The 24,956-nt window shown below is 50.5% G+C and overlaps 1 protein-coding gene across 1 annotated transcript in view; it reads left to right on the top strand.

Annotated features, from left to right (window-relative positions):
- The first annotated feature begins 14,472 nt into the window (after positions 1 to 14,472).
- SEMA4B (semaphorin 4B) overlaps positions 14,473 to 24,956 on the top strand; it is a 38,175-nt gene continuing 27,691 nt past the window's right edge. Inside the window, exon 1 of the mRNA XM_045067266.1 lies at positions 14,473 to 14,661. The gene's annotated coding sequence lies outside the window, so the exon portion shown is untranslated. The remainder of the gene's footprint in view (positions 14,662 to 24,956) is intronic.

The following is a 24,956-nucleotide window of genomic DNA, read 5'->3' as shown; positions in this document are numbered from 1 at the left end:
CAGTGAACCCCCCCATCCCTTTCCCCTCTAGGTGGGGGTGGCCTGGGTAGGGGGGCGTCTTGAATCCTGGCCCCAAAATGGAGCAGGAACCCAAGACAAGCTGCCTTTCTCTCTGCAGCTCTCCTAGCATGGATGTTAGAGGTTGGGCTGGGTCATGGGTAGAACCCTTGCAAGCCCTAACGATTCCCTGGGCCCCCCAACCCGGCCTGGAGGAGTTGGAACTTCCGACCCAATGCAGGGTGATCCTAGAACCATACAAACTGCCTCAAACCCACCGCAAACCTCCCCTGCTGCTGTTCTGAGCCTTCAGCCCGTTCAAGGCCTTAGAAGAGGAGTATGTTCCTGCCTCAGGGCCTTTGCACTTGCCACAGCCTAGCCCTGGAACAGCATGTGCTCCAGGCGTTCATGGGACTGTCCTTGTCACTCAAGCTTGAGCCCTGAGCTGTCACCACTTAGAGAGGCCTTGTCACCCTCTACACTAATCTCCACCTCGTCCCTCGCTATCAACCTCCTCCTGTTTCCTTCCACTCAGCGCTCACCTCTCTCTCCAAATTTCTTGTTCTAACGTCTTCCTTTTTCTATCTGCCTCTCCCACTGGGATCTAAAGCTCCCCGAGGTGAGCACCGGCCTGTCTTTCCTTCCACTGTCTCCTCCACACCACCGGGGCAGGGCCTGGCCCGAGGCAGTCAGGTGTTCTCCAGAGCTCTCCCCAGCCGCAGGCCCCCCCTTGGAGGGGCCCCCCTTGGAACCAGGGTTTGGGCGTCTGGGCCCCGTCAGGCCTGTCTGCTCTGGACACGGCTCCTGAGGAGGCAGCTTTGTGGGTATGAAAACACCAGATTCCCAAAACACTTTGACATGCGCTACCTCACTGGCACCTCGTGTCCCAGCGACCTGCCGGACAGGTGGGGCAACATCAGAAACCCTGTTTTGTAGATGAGAAAATTGAGGTGCCCAGAGGCTTAAGGAGCTTTGCCTCAGGCTGTAGGCATCACGAGGCACAAAACAAAGACTAGAACTCGGGTCTTAGGAAACTTTCCAGGACTCCAGGCCACACAGGAATGTCTTCAAAGAGAAAAATGTACATTTCAAACCCATTTTTCCATTGAGTTAGGTTACAGATGGACAGATATTCTGAATCACTGCGTGGGGTGGGGTAGTACTCTAATCTCCCAGATTCTTTTCTGCTCCAGATTCTTCTAGGGCTCTGCGATGCAGGTATCAAGTCTCCCCCAGGGAAACTCCAAATGGCTTGCTCTCTTCGTGGCTGGGGGCTGGGAAATCCCGGTTTCTTCCCCGTCTTCTGCCTTGAAACCAGAGCAGTGCCTCCCAACCACACAGGGTACTTCGCACTTAGCCCTCCGTATGGACAGCTTCACGTAGTTCAGCTGTGAGGGAGGCTGGCAGTGCAGTGGCCGGGGCGGGTCTAGAACTCCGCGGTAGAACCAGCTGGTCTGACCCCAGCAAGCAGGGTGTCATGCCCACCGCGCTCATCTGCTTGTGAATTTGCTTCCCGCTGCCCGGGAGATGGAGTGACCATCATCTTCACCGTGTAAATGGCCAGAATCATCACGCCATCTATGGGTGCCTTTATTAAGCTCATTAGGGCTTATTAAGTCTTGCCATGGTCTTCTGCTTCATCTTGCCGCTGAAGAGGGGGGAGGGGTGGGGAGGCTCCCAGCTCCGCCCATGTGAGGGAACATACATGTCAGCCCCTCCAAAGGGCATCAGAAAACTGTACTTACTGGGAACTTTGTAAATAATATGCTAGTGTGGATGCGATTCTGTGTGGAAGGATGCGCTTCCGAACAGCAACGGCGGCCTCTCTGGGGATGGCCTTGGGGGTGATCGACGGTCTCTGTGCTTCTCGGAATTGTCTGGAATTTCTTTTTTTCTTTTTTCTAATAATGAGAAAGAATGTCCTTTGTCATCAGGAAAAAATAATAAAACCATTTCATCTTGGAAAGGAATTGAAGAACGCCAGTGCACAGACATATAGGAGCGGGAGGAGTTCTTATTTTGCACAAGGTCTGTGGTCTCAGTCAGATCGCTCGGGGGTGGGGGGGTGGGTGATCACAGCTGGAATCTGTGTCATCTGCTGACTGACCCTCTGCTTGGGGGGGACATGCCCACTGTTCATGGAACAAGGACTAAGTAGACATCTTCTGCGAACGAGGCCAATCATTATAATCCTGTCTAGGCCCTCTCTTTGAGCGGCTCTCCCCTTTCTCAAGATCCCAGTGATTGCTGTCACCGGCCCTTCCTGGAGATGGAGCAGTGACGCTGGAGGGAAACGGAGAAGTGAGTGAGTCCTGAGTCAGCGCTGGTTCAGAACCGCGGAGTTTCCCCGCCTATATGCCTGAACCGCTTATATGCCTGAACCTGTGAGTCAGGGTCATGTCGCCCGAGCCGTGTGTACGTGCTTATCGGCCCTGCTCTGCGGGGGCCAGCTCCAGGCCTTCACGCATGCACACACACCGGGGCCCGGGCCAGCCCCAGCCGGATGGCCTGGGAAGGGTGCGGGCACACATGACTTATACATTCATCCCCTGGAGGGGTGCACAGCCCTCTTGAGTGCTGAGCTCAGGCTGCCAAGTGCCAGAGATGAACCAAAAAAAAAAAGACGAAGAAATGTTAGTACTTCCTTTCCCACGAGTGTTGCAACAGTCAAGCTGTAGCTTAGAGCCTGTATTTTGTGAATAAGCAGAAACAAACTCACATGTGCAGCATCAGTGGTCTGTTAAAATACGTTACGGCATTCCAGAGACGAGAATGCCATGCAGGTACTCAACAGAATGAGGAGATCTGGGTAAAGTGACAGGAAGTGGTCAGTTGTGAGAGTAAGAGGGAATTGGCACGGCAGTGTGGACACGGAGGTCCCGTTTGCGTGAACCTGTATTATAAGCCTTGTTTTTTTGTTTTTAATATTTTAAAAACGATGTTACTTATTTTTTGTAAGATTTTATTTATTTATTTGTCAGAGAGAGAGAGCAAGCACAGGCAGGCAGAGTGGCAGGCTGAGGCAGAGGGAGAAGCAGACTTCCTGCCGAGCAAGGAGCCCGACGTGGGACTCGATCCCAGGACGCTGGGATCATGATCTGAGCCAAAGGCAGCTGCTTAACCAACTGAGCCATCCAGGCATCCCTTCTTTATTTATTTGAGAGAGAGAATGAGAGAGAGTATGAGAGGGGAGAAGGTCAGAGGGAGAAGCAGACTCCCCATGGAGCTGGGAGCCCGATGTGGGACTCCATCCTGGGACTCTGGGATCATGACTTGAGCTGAAGGCAGCCGCTCAACCAACTGAGCCACCCAGGCGCCCTATGAGTCTTATTTTAAAAATTATAAGTGGGGGCACCTGGGTGGCTCACCTGTTAAGTGTCTGCCTTTAAAAAAAAAGGCAATGTGTATACTTCGAAAATATGAAAAGATAAATGACAGATTATTAGCAGCTATTAACTCTAGAGAATGGGGATATGAATTTTTCGTGTGTTAATTTTTTTTTAAGATTTTATTTATTTATTTGACAGAGAGAGAGACAGCCAGAGAGGGAACACAAGTAGGGGCAGAGGGAGAGAGAGAAGCAGGCTTCCTGCAGAGCAGAGAGCCTGATGTGGGGCTTGATCGAGCCGAAGGCAGATGCTTAATGACTGAGCCACCCAGGCACCCCCGCGTATTAATTTTTCTACAAAGAACACAATTAAGGAATAAAAGCCAGAGTTTATTTAAATGTGTCTTCAGCTATATTTTACGATCTCTCAGTGCTCAAGGTAATCTGCTCACCTCTAGAGGGTCCCAGGCAGGCAGCCAGGAATAAGGAAACCTTGGTTTGTACTGTGTGACCTTCAGCAAGCCACCAGCGGTGAGAGGTATTTGTACCCACTTTTTCCTGATGGACACAGATACACACAAAGGACCTACTCTGTCCAGGATCCCATCGCTTGTGGTCCCAGAACTGGATTTTGAACACAGGTTTTCTGACTCCCAGTCCAGGATTTTCTACACTACATGACAGCCACTGCCGTCTAAGCCTCTTCTCTGAAGGACAGGGTCAGGAGCACCTGGGTGGCTCAGTGGGATCCAGTACCCTGTGGAGCTCCTTGCTCAGCAGGGGGCCTGCTTCTCCCTTTGACCATCCCCCTCTCATGCTCGGGCACTCTCTCTCTCCCTCTCCCTCTCTCAAATAAATAAAATCTTTTAAAAAAATAAATAAAGGACAAGGTCAGAATACAGTCCCTTCCAGCTGACGACAGTCAGTGTGCACAGGAAGTTGCCTCCCTGCCCCCATCATTCCTGGTGCATCACAGGCCGTGGCAGTTGGTGTGTATGCCCTGTTTGTCAGATGCCAGCTTTCTCCAGGCTGGCAGGAATCCAGCCTGGGGTTTGGAGAACTCTGGCCTGCTCCTGGCCATCTCGAGGGGGAGGAAGGCTTTTTGGCCAGGCATCTGGCCGGGTGCCTTGCAGAACCAGGCAAGAACTGCCCACGAAGGCTGGCAGGGGGCCGAGAACTCGTTGTCTTCTCTTTAAACAGACACAGGCTGTCTGTTGAGATTCTGGAAACATCTGACCTTTTGCAGAGCATCTCAAGAGTTGTCGAGGGCCAGAGGGAGGTCCCTCCATTTCTGCAAATGCTTTAACCCTTTACGCACAGCCCTTAACAACAACGGAAGAGAGATCAGTTTTCAAGGAACTAGAAGGATTTGCTGCACCTGTTTTCCCAGATTTGGGGGGTGGGGGGGTGGGCAGTGGATAGATCACCCACGGAGGCACAGACTTTGCTTGCAGACCTCCTGCACCATTTTCTCCATTCTCGGTCTCAAGGACAGGAGGCCCAAGGCGGGAAAGGTGCTGGAAGGGAAAGTAAGGCAGCCCCACCGGCCCTGAGCAGAGGTCCTACTGGAGGGCTTCCCCCAACATCAGGACAGGAGCCGACACTACTCCTTTGACTGACTGGTTAATGTGTTCTTCACTCATTCGACATGTGTGTAGCCCTGCCACGTGCCAGGTTCCGTGTGATCCACACACACACTCAAGTCGTGCTCGGTGTTGAAGAGAGGTTGCCCGTCCAGGTACAGCTGGAAACTGGAAGAGAACCTTCCAGAGAGAGCCCTGGGGTGGCAAGGCCTTGCAGTGAGATGTGGAAATCAAGGAATGTGTGTGTGTGTGTGTGTGTGTGTGTGTGTGTTTAACTTAATTTTTAAATGGGAGAGGTTTGAGAACGTTTCAAAACTATTGGGAATAAAGCAGTGAAGAGGAAGGGTGTGGGACACAAAAGTACTGGGGAGGAGACACCCGGAAGGAGGGGAAATTGCTGTGGGGGCAGCTTCTCCACTCCCGCTTCCAGCTGGAGTCACCTGGGAGCTTAAACCAATACTGAGGCGGGGTCTGCCCCAAAAGTCTCAGATTTAAATGGTCTGCAGGTGGGGTGCCTGGCTGGCTCAGTGGGCCCAGCATGGGACTCTTGATCTTGGGGTCTTGAATTCAAGCCCTAGATTGGCCTTAAAGCTTTGCTCTGATGGACTAGACAGATGGTAGTCTACAGGAATAGCCAGCTTCCCAATGATGGCAATAGTGTAGCGGGGGTGGGGACCCTCTGCGGTGGTGGAAACAAGGCCAGGAGGGGAAAGGTGGTGGGTTGGTAGAAGATGGGGCCTTTCAAGGCTCTGGAGGGCTCTCTGACTGGGTATCCTATTCAGGAAAGGTCTCAGCTTTAGACTTGGGATATTATTGTCAAGTGTATCTGTACCTATAGCCATTGTATTTGTGTGGACATGTTGAAAAGCACTGCTTTATTGTGCCTGAACAGTTAAAATAGCTGCAATCTCCATTAACTGGTTTGTTTGTTTTTTTTAAGATTTTATTTATTTATTTAATTGACAGAGATCACAAGTAGGCAGAGAGGCAGGCAGAGAGAGAGAGAGAGCGCGAGAGAGGAGGAAGCAGGCTCCCTGCTGAGCAGAGAGCCCGGTGCGGGGCTCGATCCCAGGACCCTGAGATCATGACCTGAGCCAAGGCAGAGGCTTTAACCCACTGAGCCACCCAGGTGCCCTGTTAACTGGTTTTGATGTGCAGTCTGTCCCAAGACTATCACCCTGTTGGCGAAGGTGGCCTGGGTCTCTCTCTCATGCAAATAGAAAAAAGATAATGGAGAACCCCTTTGTTGACTTGTTCATTGCATGGGGAGAGAAGGGAGGGCATTGGGAGCCGGGAGAGGAAGGAATGGTGTTGCAGACAGTGGGCACCAAGAAGTGAGCAGAGAACCCAGCTGGCCAGGCAGGCAGTGTGGAGGGTCTGTGGCAAGCGGTGACCCGGGTTTGCAATGGAGCCCTCCCCTCCGTGAGTGAAGCTCCCACGGCCGCTCAGAAAGAGGTACCGGGAAGGTAGAGCCCAGAGCTGATGCCGAGCACCACCCCGGCGGTGAAAATACGGCAGTGGGGGAGTTCAGGAAAGGTTGTTGCAATGGTGAGTCACAGCATCTAAGTTGGGTTGGGAGGGAATGAAGAAAGTCTAATGGCTGGGGAGGAGGAGGAGATGCTCGTAAGGTCCCGAAAAGGTCAGAGGGAGTGTGGTAAACCAGAAAGTTGGAAGGAACAGAGATTATGGCCAGGGACAGAGATGCCTGAATTTGGGATCTTGGTGATGAGCCATTATTGATGGTAAAAGGGGGGAGATGGGGGAGGTCCCTGGAGACCTGAGCAATCAATATCTAGCATGTGGTTGTTGAAGTCACCCAAGATGATGATGGGGCTTTAGGTGGAGAAAAGGATGGGGAGCCATGCGCCAAAGTCTCCAGTGACTACGGGGGTGTGGCCAGGAGGCTGGACAACCTTAAGGCTTTTACAAGAGGTTGGAAGACTGTGGTTTAGGAGGGGCATGGGGATGTGATCACGAAACGTGTGGTTGGAGCCCTAGGTCCTGGGAGACCTTGGGGAAGTTAGGGGAGGAGTGTAGTAGCATGGAGCACAGCCCAGAAGCATAGGCCATTATGGAGGCACCAGTGAGCTAGAGAACAAAATCAATGAGGTTCATGGTTCTTTGTTGAGGGCAGCTGTTCTCTGAGTGTGCTTTCTCTGCCTGCATCGGGGCATCACCTCATTACCTGGCATTACCTGGGAACTTACTAGATATGCAGATACTGTGGGCCCAGCCCAGACCTACTGAGTCAGCGGGGCGGAGCCTGGCAGTGTGCTTTCCCTTGGTTCCCTTGGCTTTCCCCTGATTACGATAGAGGCACGAGTCTGAGGCCCACAGGAATATAATATGGGAAAAGTGGTTCGCTCTGGAAGAACATAAAACTGCATTCCAAACTTGGCATCTGCGTGGCACAGTTGGTTGAGTGTTGGACTCTTGGTGTTGGTAGAAGTCATGATCTTGAGGTTGTGGGATGGAGTCACGCATTGGGCTCTGTGCCTCTCAGTGCAGAGTCGTCTTGAGTTTCTCTTTCCTTTGCTCTCTGCCCCATCCCCCACACACGCTCTCTCTCTAAAATTAATAAATAAATTGTTAAAAAAAAACACAATTTACCATCACATGAAAAAGTGGACTTCATATGGACTAATTCCTAAATGTGTCCAGAAAAACCATGAAGTTAATAATATAAAATGTTGGGGCACCTGGGTGACTCAGAGGGTTAAGCCTCTGCCTTCAGCTCAGGTTGTGATCCCAGGCTCCTGGGATCTCATCAGGCTCTCTGCTCCATGGGGAGTCTGCTTCTATCTCTCCCTCTATGCTCTCTCTCTCTCTCTCTCTCAAATAAATAAATCTAAAAAAAAAAGGGGGGGGGGGGACCTGGGTGGCTCAGTGGGCTAAAGCCTCTACCTTTGGCTCAGGTCATGATCCTGGGGTCCTGGGATTGAGCACCACTTTGGGCTCTCTGCTCAGCGGGGAGCCCGCTTCCCCCTCTCTCTCTGCCTGCCTCTCTGCCTACTTGTGATCTCTGTCAAATAAATGAAATCTTCTAAAAAAACACTATAATGCGAAGAGATCCATCAGTTTGATTAATTACAATTAAAGATTTCTGCCCAAGGATGGCTACATTGACAAGGTTAACAGACGAGATTGGGAGAATATGTTTGTGGTATCTAAAGCTGATAAGAGGGGTGGGTGTCTAGCTGGCTCAGTCAGTGGAGCATGAAACTCTGATCTAGGGGTGTGGGTTCGAGCCCAACCTTGGGCGTAGAGATGACTTAATGATAAAATCTTTAAAGCTGACAAGGGACTAATATCTAAATTCAGAATATTCTAAGAACGTCTACAAGTCTGTAAGAAAAAGATGGGACTCAAATGGGGAAAAAATGGGCAAAGATGCAAATAGGTGATTTACACAAGGAGAAATTGAAAAGCTAATCAACATAGGAGACATTAGAAATCTGAGAAACACAAATTAAAACATTTGTTGGCAGCTTTGGTCATTGGACCTCCAAACTTCCCAAACTGGAAACAACCCAGATGTTCACCAGTAGGTGAGACGAATTGGTATTGGTACAATAAATACTATTTAATGATAGAAAAAGAATGAATCGTTGACACAACTCTCAGAAATTTTTTGCTATGTGGAAGCAACCAGACACAAAAGACTATATTCTGTACAGTTGCATTTATATGACATTCTAGAAGAGGCATAAGTAATTTGTAGTGATTGGAATCAGATCGGCGGCTGTGGGGAGTAGGGAGGGGAGATTGAGAGCAAGGGGCACAGGGAACATTTTGGGGTGATGAAAATATTTCATGTTTTTATTTGGATTGTGTTTACAAGTGTACGTATGTGTCAAATGTGTTAGTATTATTGAATGCAAATTAGGCCTGGGTAAGGTTTATTTATTTTTAATTTTTTTAAAGATTTTTTTTTATTTATTTGACAGAGATCACAAGTAGGCAGAGAGGCCGGCGGTGGGGGGGGGGAGCAGGCCCCCTGCTTAGCAGAGAGCCCAATGTGGGGCTCGATCGCAGGACACTGAGATCATGACCCAAGCCGAAGGCAGAGGCTTTTACCCACTGAGCCACCCAGGAGCCCCTATTTTTAATTTCTTAAAAGATTTTATTTGAGGGACGCCTGGGTGGCTCAGTGGGTTGAGCCGCTGCCTTCGGCTCAGGTCATGATTCCAGGGTCCTGGGATCGAGTCCCACATCGGGCTCTCTGCTCAGCAGGGGGCCTGCTTCCCTTCCCCTCTCTCTGCCTGCCTCTCTGCCTACTTGTGATTTTCCTCTGTCAAATAAATAAATAAAATCTTTAAAAAAATAAAAAAAAATAAAAAATAAAAAGATTTTATTTGAGAACAAGAGAACATGCCAGTGAGAGAGAGCATGAGCAGGGCACGGGGAAGAGGGAGAGGGAAAGGGAGAAGTGGAATCCCTGATGAGCAGGGACCCTGACACAGGGCTCAATCCCAGGACCCCAAGATCACAATTTGAACCAAGGGCAGGTGCTTAACCGACTGAGCCACCCAGGCACCCAGATAAAGTTGACTGAAAAGCAACATTATAGGGGCACCTGGATGGCTCAGTTGGTTAAGCATCTGACTCTTGATTTTGACTCAGATCTTGATCTCAGGGTCTTAAGCTCAAACCCCATGTTGGGCTCCATGCTGGGTGTGGAGTCTGCTTAGATAGATAGACAGCCAGATAAAACAATGTAATAACTTTATATCATTTAGATTGTTAAATGAGACAGCTGGATAATGCCAGGAATTGGGAGGGTACAGGGGTGCACAGCAGGTAGGCTTGGAGGAAAGGTGGCCTGTGACTTCAGAGCAAGTCATACCTTGTAAATAATCTCAAAGAAAACTCCTACAAGGTAGAGAGGCCAGAAGACATTCACGGCAGAGTTATTTACCAGGGTAGGGGGTTGTAGGCAATTTGGGGGTCCATTCCTGAGGAAATAGATAGATAAAATGTGGATGTACACCTTGGGGCACACTCTGAAGCAACTAGGAGCAGCAGATTAAACGTACCTAGAGCAGCATGGATGGGTCTGAGAAGTAAAACAGTAAGGAACTGAATGAGGTATACAACAAGATGTCATTATGTAAATTAAAAATAGAAAATGGGGGCACCTGGGTGGCTCTATGGGTTAAATTTTACTCTGCCTTCAGCTCAGGTCATGATCCCGGGGTCCTGGGATCGAGCCCCAAATTGGTCTCTCTGCTCAGCGGGGAGCCTACTTCCTCCTCTCTCACTTCTCTATGCCTGCCTCTCTGCCCACTTGTGATCTCTGTCAAATAAATAAATAAATAAATCTTAGGAAAAAAAGGAAAAGAAAAAAAGAAAGCACTCCAAGTAGAAATGGGTCAAAAACATGAACAGACATTTCACAAAGAAGATGTGGGCGCCTGGATGGCTCAGTAGGTTAAGCACTTGCCGTCAGCTCCGTTCATGTTCCCAGGGTCCTGGGATCAAGCCCCTGGAGCCCCATGTTCTGGGGCTCCCTGCTCAGCAGGGAGTTTGTTTCTCCCTCTCCCTCTCTCTGCCGCTCCACCTGTTTGTGCTCTCTCTCTTAAATATTTCCAAAAAATAGAGCCTATTCAAAAAAAAAAAAAAAAGAGCTTTGAATGACAAATAAGCACATGAAAAGATGTTCAACATTATTAGCCATCAGGGAAATGCAAATTAAAACTACAGTGAGCTGTACTATACACCTTTCAGAACAGCTGAAAAATAAAACAGTGATAACACTAAATGCTGGCAAGGATGTAGAGAAACTGGATCTTTTCTGTACTCCTGATGGGAATGTAAAATGGTATAGTCACTCTGGAAAATAACGTGGTCATTTCTTATAAAACTAAACATGCACTTACCACAAGACAATGACAGCCTTGGGCCATATACCCAAAGCAGTGAAACTTACATTCAGGATGCACATATCACCTGTATTTGTAATAACCCCAAACAACCTGTATGTATCGTTAGTTAAGGGCATTATGGTTCGTCAGAAAAGCCAATCTTAAAAGGTTTTATTTATATAACATTCTCGAAATGACAAAACAGTGCAGATGGGGGAAGAGATTAGTCAGGGTTTAGGGGTCAAAATTGAGGGGGTGTGACGATAAAAGGGTGCCAGGAAGGAAACCGTTTGTGGTACTGGAACATTTCTGTATCTTGATTGCAGAGTGGTTACGCAAATGTATTCAGGGGGTTGAGTAGCATAGAACTATGAACACACACTCACAAATAAAGGCATTGTAAAAATTGGTAAAAACTGAATGATAAAGTCTGTTGTCTGTTTAACGATATTTTATGGATGTCAGTTTCTTTGGTTTTGCTATCGCACGACACAGCTGTATGACATCACCATGGGTGGATGCTGGGGGAAGTATGTGCAGGACGCTGTGTACTATTTTGTCACTTTAAGGGAGTCCGTAGTTATTTCAAAATAACAGAAGATTTTTAAAAGCATATGCATACAATTCTACAATGCATTCTGCAAGAATGCGTAAGAACAAAGGCATGTATATTAAACACCTTAGAATAGTAGCCTATGGGGGGAAGGAGAGGGAGGGGGAGTAGAGTGGATAAAAGGAAATGAACAGCTACATTAATCAAGGGACCCTGTGTTGACCAATGGGGACCCTCTGCTGGGAACTGAGGTGATTAACTCAAGCCTTTCTGCACCTGAGGTCCCCACAGCCAGGAAAGGAGGTGGGAGTGGGGGAGGGGTGTCAATAACATGAAAAATAAGATCTTTTTTCAATGCGTTATAAAGATTTTTCCCTTTTTTGATTAGAGGGCTGGAAGAAGGTTAGAGGTGGGGAGGCAGGAAAGTGGGACAGGCAGAAGGGGCGGAAAAGGGAGGGGAAGCGGAAGTTAGAAAGGATGACGGCAAGAGAAGGAAGTAAAGGGAGGTCAGGGACAGCATTCTTTTCCAGAGGGCTTGGGGCTGGTCGGGGGACTGGGGATGGAATGGCTCACTGTTGTGTAAGGACTCTGGAGCCCTGAGGCCCCATGGGGGAGGCCTAGATTCCAGGAGCTTCTCTGAGCAGCCCTGGCTCAGACGGACACAGTGTGCCCTGTGGTGGGATCTCAGAGGTGCTGAATTTTACCATCTCCTCCTACCCCCCTCCATTGTTGGGAAGGCTGTGGTAATAAAACTAATGGACGGTTTTTAAATCTTGCACAAATGAAGTGCACTACTTTAGCTATAAATGCAGCATGTTTCACTACTAAGTGTAGACTATGAGGAGGAAGGAAGAATATGAGACACAAAAAGATATAATTGAGGGAGGATGGAAAAGCTTATTGGTAAGGATGCTCCTAGGGACATTACTGACCATAGTGAACAGAAGCAAGAGATAGGCACGAGAGTAGATCTGGTTAAAAATGTGTGCGAAGCTCCTGTGATAGAGTAGATTAGAAATGAAGGTGGGGGCGCCTGAGTGGCTCAGTGGGTTAAAGCCTCTGCCTTCTGCTCAGGTCATGATCCTGGGGTCCTGGGATCAAGCTCTCTGCTCAGCGGGGAGCCTGCTTCCCTTCCTCTCTCTCTGCCTGCCTCTCTGCCTGCTTGTGATCTCTGTTTGTCCAATAAATAAATAAATGATTTTTTAAAAAAAAGAAGAAGAAATGAAGGTGTGTGAGGATCTTTAACGTTACAGAAAAGTGCTGTGATATACCGCTGTCCTGGGGAAAAGTGACAAAAGTCATTACACTGACTAATCCTTTTCTCTAAAAGTTTCTGTTTGTTTGGGGTTTTTTGGGTAGTTTTCGGTTCAGTAGGCTCCACGACCAACATGGTGGGGCTTGAACTCAACGCCCCAAGATCAAGTGTTGCATGCTGCACCAACTGAGCCAGCCGGGTGCCCCCTTTTTCTAAAAGTTTTAAATGCAAACTATGCACAGAAAAGAGGAGGGGCGCCTGGTGGCTCAGATGGTGCAACACTTGAGCTTGGGGTCCTGGGATCCAGCCCCACATTGGGCTCCCTGCCGGGCAGGAAGCCTGCTTTTCCTCTCCCACTCCCCCTGCTTGTGTTCCCTCTCTCACTGTCTCTGTCAAATAAATCTTAGAAAGAAAGAAGGAAGGAAGAGAGGGAAAGAAAGAAAAAAAAATAGAGAAAAGAGAAGAGACAGGATAGTCCCCAAAATACTAACCCAGTAGACTTTAGATCTGTGAGCTTTATTCCATATAAATTATTTCTCAAAAGAAGTTTTGGAAAATATTAACACAGGCTGCTCTAGTGGCCACTCTGGCATCATTCTGGTCTGGCAGGTGAAATTATGTTTTTTTTTTCCTTTTTTTTTTAAGGATTTTATTAATTTAATTTAGAGAGCAAGTGAGCAAGTGCACAGGCCCGCAGGGCGGGGTGGGGGAATGGACAAAGGAGAGAATCTCAAGCAGACTCCCCAAGTCTAACTTCGACTGGATCTCAAGGACCCTGAGATCATGACCTGTGCCAAATCAAAAGTCAGACGCTTAACAGACTGAGCCATCCAGGCACCCCAAATTATGGGTATTTTTCACTGTGTTTTCCGTTTTCAAACGTTTTTGTAGTAAATATGTAGATGGACAACAAAAGAATCACTCTTCATCTATTATGGGGGAGCAGTATCTGGGGGAGTCCGGCTGACCTTGGCGGCAGAAGAACAGTGCGCAGGCACTTAAGCCTGGCCTGGCCTGGCCTGGCCTGCCAGGTGGGGGAAGAGGCTGACAGTTGCCCTCTGGTTTCTCCATCTCCTTGACCAGCCCGCTCTGGCCGGCTCAGCCACTTACACGCCCAGAACTGGTTGTTTCAGGTACGCCCTGAGAGCCCCTGTGGCTTTCGCTGTGGCTCTCCCGGAAGATGGAGCCAGGATGCGGGCCGGGAGAGGGACGAGCCAAGGTCGCTTGATAAATGCAGGATATTTATAGCCCTCTGTCTCACCCCGTCCCGCAGACCTCTTGGTTTGGTTTCACTCTCACAGCGTGGCCCGTCGCTGGTTAAAGGGGCGCGGCGAGCAGTATTTACCGCGGGCGGAGACGTGGGTGGTTTCGTGGAGGGTGGCTCTGAGCTCGGCTCTCCCTTGCCTCTTACTGCAAACAATACTGCCATTATTGAGAGCTGACCATGTGCCAGTTGTGTGCCTTCATAATTGCATTTCTCACCACAACGCTGTGAGGTCCTACTGTTCCGATGCCCACTTTGCAGATAAGAAACTGGAGGCTCAGAGAGGGGAAGGAGCCCGCCCGAGGTAACACAGCCAGTTAGGTGGCAGTAGATCTCGGCAGGACTCCACCCCTAACCCGCCGGTTCCAGCGGCAGAGCCTATCCCCTATAGGACCCAGGACACGCGAGGCCGGGCCTCCCAAGGTCAGGGAGGGCGCAGCCCCGCAGACCCCGCGGCCGTCGTGGGGCCAGGTCCCGACTCGGGGAGGCGGGCACAGCCGCGAGCGCGGAGTGACCGCCGCCGCCCGGGGCTGGTGGCAGTGGCGAGGCCCCGCTGGGCGGCGGGCGAGCCCGCGGGCGCCACCGGACAGTTCCCATAAACAGGGGCGGGGCGGGGCGGGGCTTGGCCGCGAGCCCGCATTTCCGGGGACGCCGCGCGCGACGGAGGGTGTTCGCGGGGACACTCTGCGTCCCCCGGGAGCGCGCCGGGCCCGCCAGGCAGGCGGGGCGAGCCTGGGGGCGGTCCGGGAAGAGGAGCCGCGCCGCAGAGGTGGCCCTGCCGTGGGCTGTGGTCGCGCGGGGGCCGTGACCCTCGCAGGTAGGTGCGGGGGCAGGGCGTCCGGGAGCCACGGCCCCGGGAGGGGGCGGACGAGGGCGAGGCAGCCGCGGCCGCCGCCGCCCCCGCTTCCCGCCGGGCCCCTCTCCCGAGAGGGCGCCACCTGCGCGCTCTGATGGGCACCGGCGCCAGCCACTCGGGGAGCTGGTTGCCATGGCAGCGCGGGAGGCTGGGCCCCCGTTCCCTAGGCCACCCGGGGCCCCTGCGCGGAGTTCTTTTAGCGGTGCCTTAAACTCCCTACTCCCAAATCCGGAATGGAGAGAGGGTCAGGAATCCTGGCCCGGGAGGGAGATCATTTGGGATTTGGAAGAAGCCTGGGCCCTTCCTCGGAATGTGGTGTGGCCTTTGAATTAGGCTTTTGTCTTGGCTGTTTCTGAGTGACACGTGGATGTAGGGGTTAGAAAGGAAAGACATTGGGATCCTGGAAATGAGACTAATCTAGTGGCCGCTCTGGAGTCGTTCTGGTCTTGCCAAAAGACTCAGAAGCCCCGCACCTACCCCCCCGCCCCCCGCCCCCCCGGGAAGGTCATCAACCCTCTGCTCACATTTCTGAACCTGATTGTGAGTAGGTAATTTGACTTACGAATCACAGGATTCTTTTAAGTGTCAAATGCCACAAGAACGGGGAAGCGTGTAAGTTTTTAAAAATTGTGTTTTTTTTGTTGATGCTTAAGAACTGGAAGAGGTTTAGTAATCTGCCTAGTAACACCTTCTCACTTTCATAAGAGAAACTGGACCCAGAGAAGTTAAATTACTTCCCAAGATGACAGTGGGTTGAAGCTAGTAACCCGACTTGTAGGCTATGGCTTTTGCCTTTGGTGGTTATTTTACTGAAGCTCAGGGAAGTCTGGGTAAGATCCCTAGCAACCAACCCTAGGGCTCAAGCTTTTGGTGTCAGGTGATCTGAAGATGGGACACTGGCAACAGGTGACCTGAAGATGGGCCATGGAGGCTGGAGCGTTGGGGAGAGCTGAAAGAGCTGCTCTCCCTCGTGCGTAGGTCCTGTGCCTTGGGGCTTGCTTTAATGTAGCATCTGAAAGGACTGCCTTAAATAAATCCCCGGGAGCTGCACATTCAGCAGCTCTCCAAAATACCGTTTCTTCTGAAGCCAACAAATCTGTTCAGACTGAGCAAGAAACCCTTTGGCTGCCCTAAAGCAGGGAAGTGGGACTTCCCACATCAGTAAGGTGCCTTTTGCTTTGAAAAGGTTAAGAGGGAGTTGGGAAGAGAGATCCAGGAAGGAACACTTGAATGAATCATTTGGAAAATGATTCAAGCCAGTCAACTAGAGCAGAAAACTCACGTATTCGTTTATTAAACATTTACTGGGTACCCACTGTTTCCAACCTCTGACTGGGGCAGAAGATTAAAAACCTGTGTTAGGCAAGGCCTGGTCCCTACACTCAAGAAGCTTGTAAAAGAGACAGCCAGAGAGGGATGTGATGTGTAAATGAGCATTTCACTAGAGCACAATGCGGTCCTTAATGGAAATCTGAGCACAGAGCAGCAGGAGCCCAGAGGAAGGGCTCCGGAAATCAGCTGAAAACAGCATGAGTCTAGCCTGCACTGCCTGGGAGCACTTCTGGGGCTCTGCCAAGGGGGCCCTGGCCGGTACCTTTGTTGGGAGACAAAGGAATGAGTGAGTGGAAGTGTCTAGACAAATGTGAACCGGGGTGGGGATTCTCTGGAAAGAAGAGTTTTAGGGATCCTGATAAACTGTAAACTCTATGAAGGCAGCGACCTATCAGTTTCCTTCTGTTTCGGCAGGGCTTACAAGGTCCTATGTGCACAAGAAATGTCTGTTGAGGGGATGAAAAAAGGAAGGAAGGGAAGGAAAGAGGGAGGGAAAAGGGGGGAGAAGAGAAAGGAAGTAAGGAAAGGGACAGCAGTTTATGTGATCAAGAGGAGGATGGCTGTAAGTTCAGACAAAAACCCTGCTTCAAATTCTGACTCTAGGTTCTGGAGTCAGATCCGGGTTCTGGTGCTGCTCCTGACTTCCCACTTGTGTGACGTTAAGGAGGTCCCTGAACCTCTCCCTGCCCCAGTTTCTCATCTCGGGAGTGGGGATATGATAATCTGTCGTGAGAATTCCATGAACGATTGAACAGAAAAAGCTCATCACAGGGGCGCCTGGGTGGCTCAGTGGGTTAAGCCTCTGCCTTTGGCTCAGGTCATGATCTCAGGGTCCTGGGATTGAGCCCCACATTGGGCTGTCTGCTCCACAGGGAGCCTGCTTCCTCCTCTCTCTCTGCCTGCCTCTCTGCCTACTTGTGATCTCTCTCTGTCAAATAAAGAAATAAAATCTTAAAAAAGAAAAAGAAAAGAAAAAGCTCATCACAGTGCCTGCCTCAATGAGGAGTAAGTATTCAGTAATAGCCTTACAGGTGTCAACTTTGCTTTCAGAGAAATCGTTTGCCAGGGGATTCATGTCATGGTTATAAAACTACTCCAAAATAAGATACTTCTTTTTACCTGCTAAGGTAATTGTGAAAGGTACCTGTGTCTGCAGATAAGCACACCTTCAAGAAACGGTTCTTTACCTTTTTTCTATTTAAGATTTTATTTATTTATTTGACAGAGATCACAAGTAGGCAGAGAAGCAGGCAGAGAGGGGCAGGGGTGGGGGAAGCAGGCTCCCTGCTGAGCAGAGAACCGGATGTGCGGTTGCATCCCAGACCCTGAGATCATGACCTCAGCCAAAGGCAGAGGCTTAAGCCACTGAGCCACCCAGGCGCCCCACCTTTTTTTTTTTTTTAAATAGGGGGAAGGGAATAGTGTTCTTTTTGAAATCAGATGAAAGCTCTGATCTCTCTCACCAGAGGCGATATACCATTCTTAGGGTTCACGGCTCCCCTGAAGCCCACCCTTGTTGCGTATAGACTGTCATGAGAGAACTAAGGCAGAATTCAGAGAGGAAGAGGCTAGGAACAGCAAGGTGGGCCTGCTCTCATTCAGGGGGTTTATGGGGTCCCTGCAGAGACTACAGCAGGGGGGAGCTGGAGCTCTGCCTATGCAGCTGGGTGGTCCAGGGCCCAGTCCCAGGCCCCTTAGAGCCCCTTCTCTTCTAGCAACAAGTGGGACCCCCATGGAGCCTCATAGTGTCCTCAGGCTCAGTGCTTCATCCCTGGCATCAGTGGTGCTGCCAGGAGTCCTGGGCCAGGATGCCTGGTGTGCAAGATAATTGTCCAAGCACAGATCTTTGGTGTCACCATGCCAGCTCTGTGAGTGTTATCTCTTGATACCACTGCTTTCGGGTGTGGCAGGTGGGGACACCTACCTCCACTACAGCAAACAGGGCCCAAATTCCGTCTTTGGAGGGGCAGGAAGTCCGTGGAAACTGCCTGGCGATCCCCCAGCACCCTTGGCCCACTCTAGGAAGCACCGGAACCAAGAGCAAGGTCATCTCGCTGGGAGAAAGAGTGGCAGCCCCCAGGTGACTGAGGTGACCAGGAAACTATAGGGATCAGCGAGCCCCTCATCTTTGGGAAGGGGACATCTTGGGCTTCTGGAAAGGAGGTTAGTTCATGGGTGGAGGAGGGGCCCCAACCTGGGCCACCTTTCCCTTCATGGGGCAGTGGCGAGGAGTCAGCAGCTCAGAGTGGGGTTCAAGGAGGAAAAACCTAGTGGCAAAGGGGGAAACGGAGTGCTGATTTCTTGGGATCTTGGGAAGGGAAGGGCCTCACGCTTGATAAGCCAAAATGGAAACCCAAATTTTCCTAGATCCTTAGAACACCTGCCTCCCACCCGTGACAGATGTCCTGGTATCAGAGAAGGACAGTCCCTGAGCAGTCACTGTGCCTCTTCTGGGTGGCAGGTGCCAAGCATCAGCCAGACCAACTCCCCAGACCCCCGAGGTCCCCCCTGTGAGCAGGCCTGCAGGCCCAGGCAGACAGCCACCCCCCCACCCCCCACCCCCCGCCAAACTGGTGTTCGGGGCAGGGGAGTGACAGTGGTAACTTCATGTTCTACCCTGTCAGGCCTGGGACAGGTTGGGCCTTGCTGGTTGCACCACAGCCCCGTGGGGCAGGGGGATCCCCTCCCAGGGAGTGGCCAACTCAGGCCCCAACAGGCCCCAGCAGGGCTGGCACTGGAGCAGGTGGCAGGCTATTGGCCACAGCAGGCGCAGCCAGGGCCCGGGCTGGGCGGGCTGGTTCCTTCTCCCCTGGAGAGTCGCAGACTCAGCACCGGGCTTGCAGGGGGCAGCTGAACCCGAGGGAAGAGGCCAAAAGGGGGTCCTGGGGCTGGGCACATAAGACGGCTAAGAGTTACTGAGGTCAGGTCGTGGCAACTTGCAGATAGGGGAGGCCAGCTCGGGGCGTGCTCACGGAGGGCCTCACCGCCAGTCCTCGGATGTCGGGGGCTCTTCTCTGTTCTGCTCAGCCCATGGAAGGACTGCTGGTGTTCCCATCTCACAGATGAGGAAGCTTGAGGCCCAGGGACATCATGTGGCTGGCTCACAGCCCACAAGTAACGGATGGTGCTAAGATAGTTTGAGCAGAAGAATTGGCGTGCTTTGTCCCTGGATGCTACCACCTGCCAGAGCCAGAAACCCTGGGCCCGGGGGAGGGCTCAGAACAGAGTGGGGGTCGGAGATGAGACCATTTCACGTATTGCCAGACTCTGGTGAAAAGCTGCCTATGAGGCCTGAAGGCCATGTTGGTGCTGGCCCCGTGAGTGGAGGGCGCTGCCCCAGGAAGCTCCCAGCCCCCAGGATCTGGAAGTCATTGGCTGATTTAAAAGCACACACAGGGTGTGCCAGCTGGTGTCGCTTCCTCATCAAAATGTATCGATGCCGAAGCCCAGCCGCTGCCCAGCCCCGGGGGAGGAGACACCAGCAGTGCCCCGGCCAGGGGATGGGGTGGGGGAGCTGCAGCTGCAGGTTGGCATCAGAGGAGGGCCCGGGGCTACAAGGGGATGGTGGCAGGGGGCCAAGGCCCTGGGAGCTGGGCCGCAGCCAGTGTGTGTCTGAGGCCTGACCAGGCAGCCTGCCAGCAGAGCCGGGGACGGGGAGGAGCCCGGTGCCACTTGGGGGAGGTGGGGGCGCGGAGGGGGTAGATAGGACCTCTGGGTTCAGGCTCCACTAGGCTTGGCAGGAGGCCCCTCCCCCAGGGCCAACAAACAAAGCAGTGACTCCCGGGGTAGAATTGTGGGAGCTGGAAAGCAAGGTTGCCCTGGGTGGGAATGAAAGCGGGCAGGCCTGGCTGGGGGCGTCCGGCCTGAGCCGTCCGTGCCCAAGGACGGGCCAGCCTGCACCTGGCCAGAGCCTGTACCTATAGATGATTAATGAATATTGATTCCTTGGGAAGCTGGCTGTGTCCTGACCATGCCACTGCCAGCATCTGCCCTGTGCCCAGGTCCGCTGCCGTTCTCCTTTGTGCTAAGCAGGCTAGAGAGGCAGTGGATGCACGAGTTTGTTTGCTTTATATTTTTGCCCTTGCTTCCCTTTTTTTTCTTTTTTCTCTTCTAGCCTCTTCTCTTCATTTTCTTCCTCTTCTGTAGATGTTTTTTTTGTGTGTGTGTGTGTGTTTTTTTAAAGACTTTATTTATCTTGGGGTCCTGGGTGCCTCAGATGGTTAAGCATCTGCCTTTGGCTCGGGTCATGATCTCTGGGTCCTGGGATCAAGCCCCGATGTCAGGCTCCTGGCTCAGCTGGGAGTCTGCTTCTCCCTCTCCTTTTGCACCTCCCCCTGCTCATGCCCTCTCTCTCGAGTGAATAAATTTTTTTTTTAAGATTTTATTTATTTATTTGACAGACAGAAATCACAAGTAGGCAGATATACAGGCAGAGAGAGAGGAAGGGAAGCAGGCTCCCCGCTGAGCAGAGAGCCCGACGCGGGGCTCGATCCCAGAACCCTGGGATCATGACCCAAGTCGAAGGCAGAGGCTTAACCCACTGAGCCACCCAGGCACCCCTCAAGTGAATAAAATGTTAAAAAAACAACAACAAAATAAGATTTTTATCTAGATAGAGTGTGAATGGGGGGAAGGGCAGAGGGGGAGAGAGAGCGTCCCCTGCAGATTCTGTGCTGAGCCTGGAGCCAGACTCAGGACTCGATCTCGTGATTATTATCCCTCAGATAATGACCAGAGCCAAAATCCAGAGTCAGACAATTAATCAGCTGAGCCACCCAGGTGCCCCTATAGTTCTTCTCCCACCTGATCCTACAGGTGAGGTGTTTCTGTTGTTCTTTTTTTTTTTTTTAACTTTTGGCTTCTTTGTTTTTTGTTTTTCCCATGATGACAGATATAAAATATGAATCTACATACAGGAAAATGCACAGATCTTAAGTGTACAGCTCCAAACCTGTTAGCATTTGTACACACTTCTGAAACCAACACCCAGATCAAGATAGAGAATATTCTGGTGATCCCTAAAGTTTCCTTCTCTGCCATCCTAGGCATCTCGTCCAAACATCTCTCACCATCACGAAGTTTCATTTGGCCCCTTTCTGTACATTTTACCTCTTATTCATGTGTTTTTGTCTTATATGTGTGTGTGTGTCTGTGTGCCAGAGAGAGGGAGAGAAAATAAGAGACTTGGGAAGGAGAGATGGAGAGAGAGAGAGAAGGGCCCCGGGGCAGGATGGGAAGGGCAAGACTGTGTCATCGTGGACGGGGAAAGAGAGGGCCAGGCTTGACGACTTCATCTTGCTGGCTGGGGGCACAGACCGTTGCTTTTCTCTTTTTATGCTGCCCCTGAGCTCTTTTTTTTTTTTTTTTTAAGATGTATTTATTTATTTATTTGACAGAGAGAAATCACAAGTAGTCGGAGAGGCAGGCAGAGAGAGAGAGAGGGAAGCAGGCTCCCTGCTGAGCAGAGAGCCCGATGCAGGACTCGATCCCAGGACCCCGAGATCATGACCTGAGCCGAAGGCAGCGGCTTAACCCACTGAGCCACCCAGGCGCCCTGCCCCTGAGCTCTTTATAGACCCCGATGTTCTGGCTCAGAGAGACTTGCTGACATCCAAGAGTGGCAAAGGGGAGCAGGAGACACAGCGTTGGCTTGGGAACCATGCGTTAGCCCACAGGAAGTGAGCTCAAATGAGGTTTCTCGTAGCCAGTCATCCTCTTGTGTTTTTCCAGTCTGGGGAGAACAAATGACACGCCAGCGGAAGACCGAGGAGCCCACGAGGGCTGAAAATGCTATGCGGGGGGCGTGGGTGGGAGGGTACTCCTCCGGGCCAGCAGTCGGGGCCCTCCTTCTGTCAGCCCTGCCAGAGTACCGCACTGGGCAGCAGGGGTTCCGGAGATACGACTAGTCACTGTCCCCAAGACGCTCACTACCCATTTGGCGTAAGACATACTTGAAGCGTTCGAGCAGCCGTGAAAGGGGTATAATTAACCACCAGGCGAGGCCGCCCCAGCCGCTGCCTCCTCTCCTCGGGGATAAGCAGAGAGCGGCCAGACAACCTGAGTGTTGCCAAGACATGAGGGCACGGCCAGCCCTGCCGCCGTTTGGGGAGCTGGTCGATGGAGAGAGCCGGGCTCTGCACCGCCGATGACCGAGCACGTGCCACTCCCCAGGCACCTTCCCGGGTGAGAACGGTGTGCAGAGGCGGAAAGGAAATGCGGAGCTAGCAACTTGATTCCAACAAGATTTCTTGCACTTGCTTCCTAATATTCTTGTGGACGATATGGAGAAATGTGGGCTTCAGGAGTGCAGGTCAAAGGACATGTAGCTGGTGGTCTAACATACAAAGAAGATTGATCAGTTCCTACCCTGGTAGAGGTCTCTAGTGGCCCTGGGCTTTGCTTTTGGCCCCCGTCTTACCCAACCCCCCCCCCACCCAAAACTTAGAGAACACTCCTAGAAAACACCTGGAACTTTTCTATATCAACTGATTGTTAAAATTTGGTGACAGTCACACCCTAACACACACACACACACACACACACACGCACTTATTTTTGCTGAATCATTTGTAAGTAGGTTGCAGACCAGACAGCTTCACTTCCACAGACTTCAGCAGGCATCCCTGAAGGATGAGAACATTCCCCTAAAACCACAGTGCCATTAGCATACCAAAGAAAATGAGCCCTAGCGCCACATACCTGATACCTGGGGCCACGATACCTGGGGCACAGGGCTGGCAACATTTTCCCCAATTCTGAAAGGCTTGCTTTTCTTTCCTTTCAAGATTCTATCGGTGTTCACATATTTCATCTGATGATCATGTCTCTTTCGTTTCTTGACCTAAAATAGTCCCCTTGTCTTTTTTATCTTTTATGGGATTGAGCATTGTGATGAGTCCAGGCTAGCTGCCTTTACAGAATGCTGGAGGTATCTGTGTCTTTATCGTTAGATCTGGGTTAAACACTTTCGCCAGAAGTGCTCCAAGGACCGATGTTGTGTGTTTCATAATTGCATCATACCAGGAGCTAAATGCATCAGGCAGTCGTATTACTGGTAATGCTACTTTATTATTATTATTATTATTATTATTATTTTAAGATTTCATTTGGTTATTTGAGAGAAAGAGAGGAAGAAGGAGACTCCCTGCCAAGCAGGGAGAGCCCCACACAGGGCTCGATCTAAGGACCCTGGGATGGTGACCTGAGCCAAAGGCAGAAGCTTAACTGACTGAGCTACTGGGGTGCTCCTTGTGATGCTCCTTTGGACCACTTGGTTAAGGTGGTGGCTGCTGGAGTTCTTCCCCAGAGATACATTTTCCTTTTGGTCATTAGTAAGTCACTTGTAGGACAAACTTTGAGGCCTTGTTCATATACGGTTTATTATTATTTTTAATTTTTTTAAAAGATTTTATTTATTTATTAGACAGAGATCACAGGTAGGAAGAGGCAGGCAGAGGAAGCAGGCTCGCTGCTGAGCAGAGAGCCCGATGCGGGACTCGATCCCAGGACCCTGAGATCATAACCTGAGCCGAAGGCAGTGGCTTAACCCACTGAGCCCACCCAGGTGCCCCTATTTTTTATTTTTTTTTTTTAAGACTTTATTTATTTGACAGAGATCACAAGTATGCGAAGAGGCAGGTAGAGAGAGAGAGAGAGTGGAGGAAGCAGGCTCCCTGCCGAGCAGAGAGCCCAATGCAGGACTCAATCCCAGGACCCTGAGATCATGGCCTGAGCCGAAGGCAAAGGCCTAATCCACTGAGCCACTCAGGTGCCCCGGTTCATACACAGTTTAGCATCCACTGGTTACCCTTGTTGGAATCCAGACTTTCTGAGGTCTACTCTTTCTTCTACATTTATCAGACACAATTCTTCTATAAAAAGCTTCTTTTTTACCTCTTTTCTTTCTCTCTGTATGTTTTCCTGAGTTTCAGTGCAGACTAATGGATTGCTTTATTTTGATGCATTAGAACCCATTACTTCAGTATGCTTTTTGAATCTCCGATTATCTCAAGTTTAGTCATCAAGCTGGGCCTATGTCCTTTTGATGTGACCCCATTGGTCTTTAATTACTTCCTTGCTTTCTGGCTCAACAAAGTGTTCCAGGCTTGCCTTCCCCAAGGAGACGTGGTACCTTTTATTGGAAAGTGGATACTAGGTCTGCTCACCTAGGGTTTTTTTGTTGTTGTTTTGTTTTTTAAAGATTTTATTTTTAAGAAGTCTCTTACCGAGTGTGGGGATTGAACTCGCAACCCCAAGATCAGGAGCTTCACCGCTCTACTGACTGAGCCAGCCAGGCACCCTGACACCCAATATTTTTTATCAGTGACTCGAATTAAGGCTAAGAAATGATTACCAAATTTACTGATGATTCAAAACTGGGAAGGGAAGTCAAATTCTATGATAATAAAATAAATACTCAAAATGGCCTTAATAGAATGAAATCCAGATCAGAACTAGCAGATTTAAAGGAGATCAATATGAAGTCCTGTGCTTAGGTTGAAAATGTTAATTGCAGGCGTGCCTGGGTGGCTCAGTGGTTTAAGCCTCTGCCTTTAGCTCAGGTCATGGTCTCAGGATCCTGGGATCGAGCCCTACATCGGGCTCTCTGCTCAGCGGGGAGCCTGCTTCCCCCTCTCTCTCTGCCTACTTGTGATCTCTCTCTGTCTATCAAATAAATAAATAAATAAATATCTTTAATTAAAAAAAAAAGAAAATGTTAATTGCATAGTTTGAGGTTTGGGGGGAACTCTTTACTAGATCAAAGTTGATACAGAAAAGTTAGCTGACATGAGCCGTTAGTATTCCATGACTCTTGGGTTTCGTTCGTTCATTCATTCATTCATTCATTCGTGTAGCCAGTACTTGCTGAGGGTCTGTCAAATACCAGGCACTGTTCAAAAGGTTTGGGCCACTAGCGGAATCCA

The sequence above is a fragment of the Mustela putorius genome, unplaced genomic scaffold (assembly GCF_011764305.1).
Source record: "Mustela putorius furo isolate JIRA1106 unplaced genomic scaffold, ASM1176430v1.1 tig00003875_pilon_pilon_pilon, whole genome shotgun sequence".
Lineage (NCBI taxonomy): Eukaryota > Metazoa > Chordata > Mammalia > Carnivora > Mustelidae > Mustela > Mustela putorius.
This window is presented reverse-complemented; position numbering and strand designations above follow the sequence as displayed.